This window comes from Neophocaena asiaeorientalis, unplaced genomic scaffold (assembly GCF_003031525.2).
Source record: "Neophocaena asiaeorientalis asiaeorientalis breed wild unplaced genomic scaffold, Neophocaena_asiaeorientalis_V1.1 scaffold418, whole genome shotgun sequence".
NCBI classification, from domain to species: domain Eukaryota; kingdom Metazoa; phylum Chordata; class Mammalia; order Artiodactyla; family Phocoenidae; genus Neophocaena; species Neophocaena asiaeorientalis.
The window spans coordinates 5946002-5955156 of record NW_020175731.1 but is presented as its reverse complement, the minus strand read 5'-3'; positions in this window follow the sequence as shown (position 1 = coordinate 5955156).

The window sequence follows — 9155 nt, the reverse complement described above, 5'->3', positions numbered from 1 at the left end:
CCAATAAGTGACCTGGAAGACAGAATGGTGGAATTCACTGCTGCAGAACAAAATAAAGAAAAAAGAATAAAAAGAAATGAAGACAGCCTAAGAGACCTCTGGGACAACATTAAACGCAAGAACATTCACATTACAGGGGTCCCAGAAGAGGAAGACAGAGAGACACAACCGAGGAAATATTTGAAGAGATTATAGTCTAAAACTTCCCTAAAATGGAAAACGAAATAGCCACCCAAGTTCAGGAAGCACAGCGAGTCCCATAGAGGATAAACCCAAGGAGAAACACGCTGAGACACATAGGAATCAAATTGGCAAAAAATTAAAGACAAAGAAATATTATTCAGGTGAATTCTATCAAACATTTAGAGAAGAGCTAACACACATCCTTCTCAAACTCTTCCAAAAAATTGCAGAAGAAGGATCACTCCCAAACTCATTCTATGAGGCAACCATCACCCTGATACCAAAACCAGACAAAGATACTACAAAAAAAGAAAATTACAGACCAATATCACTGATGAATATTGATACAAAAATTCTCAACAAAATACTAGCAAACAGAATCCAACAACACATTAAAAGGATCATACAGCAAGAACAAGTGGGATTTATCCAGGAATGCAAGGATTCTTCAATATACAAAAATCAATCAATGGGATACACCATATTAACAAATTGAAGAATAAAAACCATATGATCATCTTGACAAAATTCAACACCCATTTATGATAAAAACTCTCCAGAAAGTGGGCATAGAGGGAACCTACCTAAACATAGTAAAGGCCATACACGACAAACCCACAGCAAACATCATTCTCAATGGTGAAAAACTGAAAGCATTTCCTCTAAGATCAGGAACAAGACAAGGATGTCCACTCTCACCACAATTATTCAACATAGTTTTGGAAGTCCTAGCCATGGCAATCAGAGAAGAAAAAGAAATAAAAGGAATACAAATTGGAAAAGAATAAGTAAAACTGTCACTGTTTGCAGATGACATGATACTATACATAGAGAATCCTAAAGATGCCACCAGAAAACTACTAGAGCTAAAGAATGAATTTGGTAAATTTGCAGGATACAAAATCAATGCACAGAAATCTCTTGCATTCCTATACAGTAATGAGGAGAAATTTGAAAGAGAAATTAAGGAAACACTCCCATTTGCCACTGCAAGAGAAAGAATAAAATATCTAGGAATAAACCTACCTAGGGAGAGAAAATACCTGTATGCAGAAACCTATGACACTGATGAAAGAAATTAAAGATGATACCAACAGATGGAGAGATATACCATGTTCTTGCGCTGGAAGAATCAATATTGTGAAAATGACTATACTACTGAAAGCAATCTACAGATTCAATGCAATCCCTATCAAGTTACCAATGGCATTTTTTATGGAACTAGAACAAAAAATCTTAAAATTTGTATGGAGCCACAAAAGACCCCGAATAACCAAAGCAGTCTTGAGGGGAAAAAAAGGAGCTTGAGGAATCAGACTCCCTGACTTCAGACTATACTACAAAGCTATAGTAATCAAGACAATATAGTACTGACACAAAAACCAAAAGATAGATCAATGGAACAAGATAGAAAGCCCAGAGATAAACCCACTCACCTATGGTCAACTAATCTATCACAATGGAGGCAAGGATATACAATGGAAAGAACTCAGATGAATGGATAAAGAAGAGGTGGTACATATATACAATGGAATATTACTCAGCCATAAAAAAGGAATGAAATTGAGTCATTTGTTGACACGTGGATAGATCTAGAGACTGTCATACAGAGTGAAGTGAGTCAGAAAGAGGAAAACAAATATCGTATATTAACACATATATGTGGAACTTAGGAAAATGGTACAGATGAACCGGTTTTCAGGGCAGAAATTGAGACACCGATGTACAGAACAAACGTATGGACACCAAGCAGGGAAAGTGGCAGGGGGTGGTGGTGGTGGTGTGATGGATTGGGCAATTGGGATTGACATGTATACACTGATGTGTATAAAATTGATGACCAATAAGAACCTGCTGTATAAAAAAGTAAATAAAATAAAATTCAAACATTTTTTTAAAATTTCACTTTAAAAAGTCTGTTGTGTGGGGCTTCCCTGGTTGTGCAGTGGTTAAGAATCCGCCTGCCAATGCAGGGGACACGGGTTCAAGCTCTGGTCCGGGAAGATCCCACATGCTGTGGAGCAACTGAGCCCGTGGGCCACAACTACTGAGCCTGCACTCTAGAGCCTGCGAACCACAACTACTGAGCTCCCGTGCCACAACTACTGAAGCCTGCGTGCCTAGAGCCCATGCTCCACAATAAGAGAAGCCACCTCAATGAGAAGCCACCTCAATGAGCAGCCCACACACCGCAACGAAGAGTAGCTCCTGCTCGCTGCAACTACAGAAAGCTTGCGTCAGCAATGAAGACCCAATGTAGCCAAAAATAATAAAATAAAAAAATGTAAAGTCTGTTGTGTGATTTCAAAAAATAAGATGAGAGTTTTCTAAACATATACTTTTCAAACTTATATATTTACTTTCTAGGAATAATAGGAAATGTAACATATTGGAAATTGGTGTTAAGGTGTAGGATTAACATGCTACTTTATTGTGGAGAATAAATTTTACTCACAGATAGAAATAATAAAAATCATTATTTTTTCATTAAAACATTTCATTGTATTAATGGTAGAATACAGTATTTCCATGAATTCTTATGCTAAATCATAAGATTTGAAATCATAAGATTTCACTTCTGGTGGATTGTTTTAGTTTACGTATCCCAGGAGTCATTCTCCTTGAAATTTAGGGGGGGATGTTTGAGAAGCGCTGATTACATCTCATCTTCTTCTTCCTCCTTCTTTATTGCTCTGATGGCTAGGAAATTCAGAACATCATATCCCAGACATTCAGTAATATGCAATCCCATTAATTTTGTTATCCATTTATTTAAACACTCATTCATGACTTCTGACTTAATTATCACTCTTGTTTGTATTTGCTTTCTGTTTTTTTTCTTATCTTTATCAGATACATCTTTATGTGTATTCATTATCTGCTGCTTTATAGACTTTTTGGGAAGTAGATGGGGGCATAAACTATATCTATTTTTATCTACCTATCACATTATTTTAGTCATTGTCTTTTTGGGTAAGTTTATTTTGAGGTTTTCTTCAAAGACAGTGACATGACTTACTATTTTTGTATCGCACTTTTATTAAAATCACTAGGAAATTAACCTAATCTAATACAAGGAGGTTAGGTAATCAACATAAGAGACATTAGTATTCCTTAGGCTATCTAAAAGGAATAATTATATTGCTGTACTTTAAAATACGTAAGGCACTTTAAAATACAAGAAAAGCCATCAGTTCTATGCATTTGGGCACAAGAAATTTGTATTTCTCCGAGGTTTTCCTATGCAATTTTTTTCAGAGGCAAAAACAACCCAACATTTTAAATGGGTATTTTTAGAAGCATTTATATGTAGGGGCCACATGATATCATGGTGATGTAAAAACATTTTTGTAGAGCAGGAATATCCTATCATGTCCCCTGAGTGGCAGAAGGAATATGTCATTCCAGCCCATAAAAATATTTTTGCTATCTTATTACCTCCATACTGAATAACTTAATCAGATCATTTGACTTTGTGGAGTACAAAGCGACTCATTTTGGTTGCAGTAAATGAGATAACTTTTAAAATTATTTCTTAGATTGGCATATGACTTTTGATAGGGGAATTGTGACTACCTGGGGGGGAAGTTGTAGGAGAAAGGAAATGACAAATAAATTAAATAGGTGAAAGAGCATTACAGTGAGGCTTATGGCATAGAAAATATCATTCACATAACAAGGAATAGGGGTGTTATGCTTTTTAAAAATGAGTGTGAGTGTATATCAGACTTAGAGTAGAAAAGATTGTGTTTGAATCTTCAGGATTGGACAGTGACTTAAAATTTTTGACACAATTTATTCATTGTTATAATGTAGATATTACTCTTTCTCAAGGCTGTCCTGAGAGCTAAATGACATACCGATAATCACTCCATTTAAAAGTGGCCCCAGGCTTCCCTGGTGGCGCAGTGGTTGAGAGTCCGCCTGCTGATGCATGGGACACGGGTTCGAGCCCCGGTCCGGGAAGATCCCACATGCCACGAAGGGGCTGGGCCCGTGAGCCATGGCCGCTGAGCCTGCGTGTCCGGAGCCTGTGCTCCATGACGGGAGAGGCCACAACAGTGAGAGGCCTGCGTACCGCAAAAATAAATAAATTAATTAAATAAATAAAAGTGGCCCCAATATAACTTAATCTCTCATTTTCTCAATGCAATGTTCAAAAAATGTTTTAAGTCACTTGAAAACATAAACGTCTAGAGTGTACATTAGTTAAATGACTATGTTAAGTATAGTAATTTTGTTATGACTTCTGGCTTGACTGACCTTGGGCAAACTCTTTACCTATGACCTTTGGTGACATCCCCCATAACGGAGGAAAATATGCTGACCCAACTCAAATGTCTATTGGTAGAATTCAACACACACATATCCTTAGGATATGTTGCACCTTGTATTAGTTTGCTAAAGCTGCTGTAACAAAGTATAACAAATTGGGTGGCTTAAGCAACAGAAAATCATTGTCCTACTATTCTGGAGACTAAAAGTTGGAAATCAAGATGTTGTCAGGGTTCACAGATGTAGAGAACAAACATATGGACACCAAGGGGGGGAAAGTGGCAGGGGTGGTGGTGGTGGTGTGATGAATTGGGAGATTGGGATTGACATATATACACTAATATGTATAAAATGGATAACTAATAAGAACCTGCTGTATAAAAAAATAAATAAAATAAAATTCAAAAAAAAGTTCATCTGCACAACATTGTAAATCAACTATACTCCAATAAAAATTAAAAAATAATAATAATAAAAAAAAGAAAAGATGTTGTCAGGGTTGGTTCCTCTGAGGGCTGTGAGGGAAGGATGTGTTCTTGGCTTCTCTTTTTTGACTTGTAGATGGCCATCTTCTCCCCATATCTCTTCACATTATCTTCTCTGTATGCATCTCTCTGTGTCCAAATTTCCCCTTTTTATAAGGACACTAGTCATATTGGATTAAAGGCCACCCTACTCCAGTATGCCCTCATCCTAATGAATTACATCTGCATAGATTCTATTTCCAAAAGGTCACATTCTGAGATAGTGGGGGTTAAAACTTCAACATACGAATTTTGGAGAGACATGATTCAACCCATATCATGCCCACATAGAACTCTGTGCTACATATCACAATTGTGTAATGTTGAATATGTTCTTATACCTTCCAAAGTATTCATGAAAAAGACAACCTCTTTCAGATTAAATATTTGCTCAAAATGTTATGCAGTTTAAATGAATCAACATTTGGGCAGAATATCCAGTCAAGGAAAAAGTTGAGGGGAAAAAAACCCTCTCTCTAAATTGAAGAGGTAAGAAAACTGAATACGGAGGATGAATTTGACACTGCCACATGGTGCACTAAGCTTCCTGTTTCCCCTCCGCCATGTGTCCTCCATGTTAACTCTCATGGTCAAGGTGCCTGAAGCTCTTTCATCTCCTACCTTGCAAGTTTCATCTTCTCCTCTCCCAGTGTTCTATGCCTTTCCTAGACTCCTATGTAAACAACTGTCCTTGCCCCAAAGATTTCAATGTTAATTAGTTCCTATGAACTGACTATAAACATGTGGATATGATGCCGATTAGTTAGTATTTCTTCTTTTTCCTCCATTGACTTTTCAGATGTTCTTCGAACCCAAATCTACACAACTACTCAACACAATATATAAGCAAGTGGGAGATAATTTTAGAAATAGAACTTTCTTTCATGAGAATATTAGAAATAATGTTTGAGCTAAGGACCCTTACCGTACAGGATTTCCCTTAACCACTTGGTCAGGGACCAATTTGATCACTGTCTTTTCCCTTCAAAACGGAAATTGCTTCATTTTTTTTTTTCTGGTTTTACACACACAATCCATACTTCTTGTAATAAGTTCAAAAGATAACAATATAAAGGCACAGTAACAACCTTTTATTATTTTTATATCTCCTTCCAAACTTCTTCTATACATTTATAGCCATGCACATATTTTACAAAATGGTGCCATATGTGTACACTCTGCTTGTAATAATCTCTCTGCACAGAAAAATGCTGCATGAACATATTTCTTTGTGGCCAAAGGGAGCTTCATATTATCATTTTAATAGCTACACGATATTCCTTATGTAGCTATGTCAGGATGCATTTCATAGACTGACCCTTCAATCTTGAGCTATGACATTTTTTTAGAAAAGTTTCCAGATTTCACACCAATTTTTACCTCTTTGTTAGGGGCCAGCCTTTTAAGGTTCAAACTACTGTTAGGGGCTGGCCTTTTTAGATTCAAACTACAAGTTTTCACAATAAAAATAGAAACCCAGGGCACTGACAACTGAGCCACAACTCCTGTCAAGTCACATCCTGTGCAGAGTGCTACCGTTTTTCCACAGTGAAACATTACTTGAGCAGAGTCTCAAAATAGCCCTCCCTCTGTTTAGCATGCCAGGGTCTTACTTGTGTTATCTGGCCCTCCCAAAGCGGCCGGCAAGAATTCTCAACTCCTCAGCCTTGGAGTCTCCAAGTCCCTGTGACAGACCAGACTTAGCAATCAGGGTATAATGTCAGGGGAACTGTGGGCAGTTGGAACTTCGGGAGAGCAAGTGGGAATGCAGACGCATGGAGCCAGCCAGTCCCCTGTCTCCACACGTGGCAAGAGATCCCAGCGTCATGCTAAGAAATATTCTGAGTTGGGGATAAAGGTCAGGGGTACAGGCTTATGGTGTGCCCAAAACCCAGCCTAAGCAGCTCACACTTTGTACATGCTGTTACCTATAAATGACAGACCAGGTTTAGGGGGATTATAGAGTTTTCAAGTCTTTAATTCTTTAATTTCCACTAGTAAAACTTAGTCAAAGAACATGGGCTTCAAAATCAGACAGTCTTAAGTTCAAGGCTAGATTTGCCACTTATTGTTCATGAGAACCAATACTTCAGGCACTCAACAAATACTTATTAAATAAATGTGTTGAATGTATGTCTGTGAATAACAGTTTCCCCAGCTGTAAAATAAGGATGATAATCGTACGAATTCATGGGGCTGTTGTGAGGACAATTTGATGAATGTACAATTGGCATATAAGAGATGCTCCATAAATTACAGCTGGTACTTTATTATTCTCAGAAGAAAAATTAGAACTCTTCTTCCCAGAATCCTTTTTTTTTTTTTTTTTTTGCAGTACCCGGGCCTCTCACTGTTGTGGCCTCTCCCGTTGTGGAGCACAGGCTCCAGACACGCAGGCTCAGCGGCCATGGCTCACGGGCCCAGCCGCTCCACGGCATGTGGCATCTTCCCGGACCGGGGCACGAACCCGTGTCCCCTGAACAGGCAGGCAGACTCTCAACCACTGCGCTACCAGGGAAGCCCCAGAATCCTTTTTATAGTCCTCTCACCAGATTTATTTGTTCAACAAGTAGTTATCAAATAGGCACCATGATAAGTATGGGGAAAACATGTTGAATAACACACTGTCCGGGACTGCAACCTAGAAATATCCATTCATTCATTCATTGAACACTTATTTATTCACTACGTGTTAGTCAGGTACAGAGCACACAGTCTACCTCCAAAATATTTTTTTTGTATCTGTCTACTTGCTTCCATCACCATCGTCATCACCCTGTGGACCAGAGCCACAGGTTCCTTACTCTTCTCCCTGCTTCCATTCTTGACTTTTTAAAACCACTTCACATCCAAGGTGATCCTTTAAGACTATAAATCAGAATGTGCCTTCCCTTTGTTAAAGCACATCCATTTAGAATAAGATACAAATGTGTTACCTTGGCCCACATGGTCCTACGTGACCTGGTCCCTTCCTACATCGCCAGCCTCAGCTTAGCTCACTCACATCACTCTCTCCCGGCCCCTATGTCTCACAGCCTCAGTTCCTAGAACCAGTCAAGCTTTTTTCACGCTCAAGGCCTTTGCCCATGCTGTTCTTTCTGTCTGAAATGCCATCTCGTTGGCTCTTTGGCTGACAGGCTTCATGTTTCAGTCAAAGGTCAACTTTTCAGAGAAGGTCGTCCCTAATGACCATTATTTATTCCTTCACACAGCATCTTGTATATTTCCTTCTTACTGCTTTTTGCAATCTGCATTTATTGATTTTATTTATTTGCTTACCTTTTTATTGTCTTTCTCTCCCACTAGACCATAAGCCCCACGAGGGCAGGAGCTTTGCCTAGGACTGTGCCTGCCACAGAGTATGGGGTATGAAAGAATGAATGAGTGAATTTCCATTGCTCGATAACCTCCAGGAATAGAAAGTCTTCTTTTTTTAACTTTTAATATTAAAAAAACAATACTTTTTTGGCGGCGCCATGCGGCTTGCACGATCTTAGTTCCCCAACCAGGATTGAACCTATGCCCTCGGCAGTGAAAGCACAGAGTCCTAACCACTGGACTGCCAGGGAATTCCCAGGAATAGAAATTCTGAACTTCAGGTTGGTACATTCTAGGATTCATAGCTTCTGATGTGAAAAGTTATTTTTGTGTTGGACTAAGTTTAAAAAATGGATAGAATGTGACCTGGAGAGGCGAAGGGAAAGTCAGTCTCCTCTAGGAGAACAGAAGGGTGGGACACACTGCAGCAGCAAAGAATTTTAAAACTCATTTGTATTTAGGGACACAATGACTTCCTTCTCCACTGTCCTCTAAGTAGGGTTAAGGCTTCATGGTGAAGAGGATGGGCTTTGGCACCAAGAGCCTGGATTCACATCTCTGCCCTACCATTTATTAGCTGTGTGACCGTGGGCAAGTTAGATAATGGCTCTGAGTCCATTCGAGTGAGAAATGGACCGCTGAGCCCTCTACGGAGTAAGCACTCAGTTCATGTTAATTAAATATCCTTTTTATTCCACCCAAATGATTTTTTTAGGCTTACCATTGCAAGTTTAAAAGACACCAATAGCCAAGACCTAGCACAGTGCTGGGCGTGTCATAGATGCTTAAAAAGTGGGAGTTCACTGGTGGGGATGTAAGTTGGTGCAGTCACTGTGGAAAACAGTATGGAGGTTT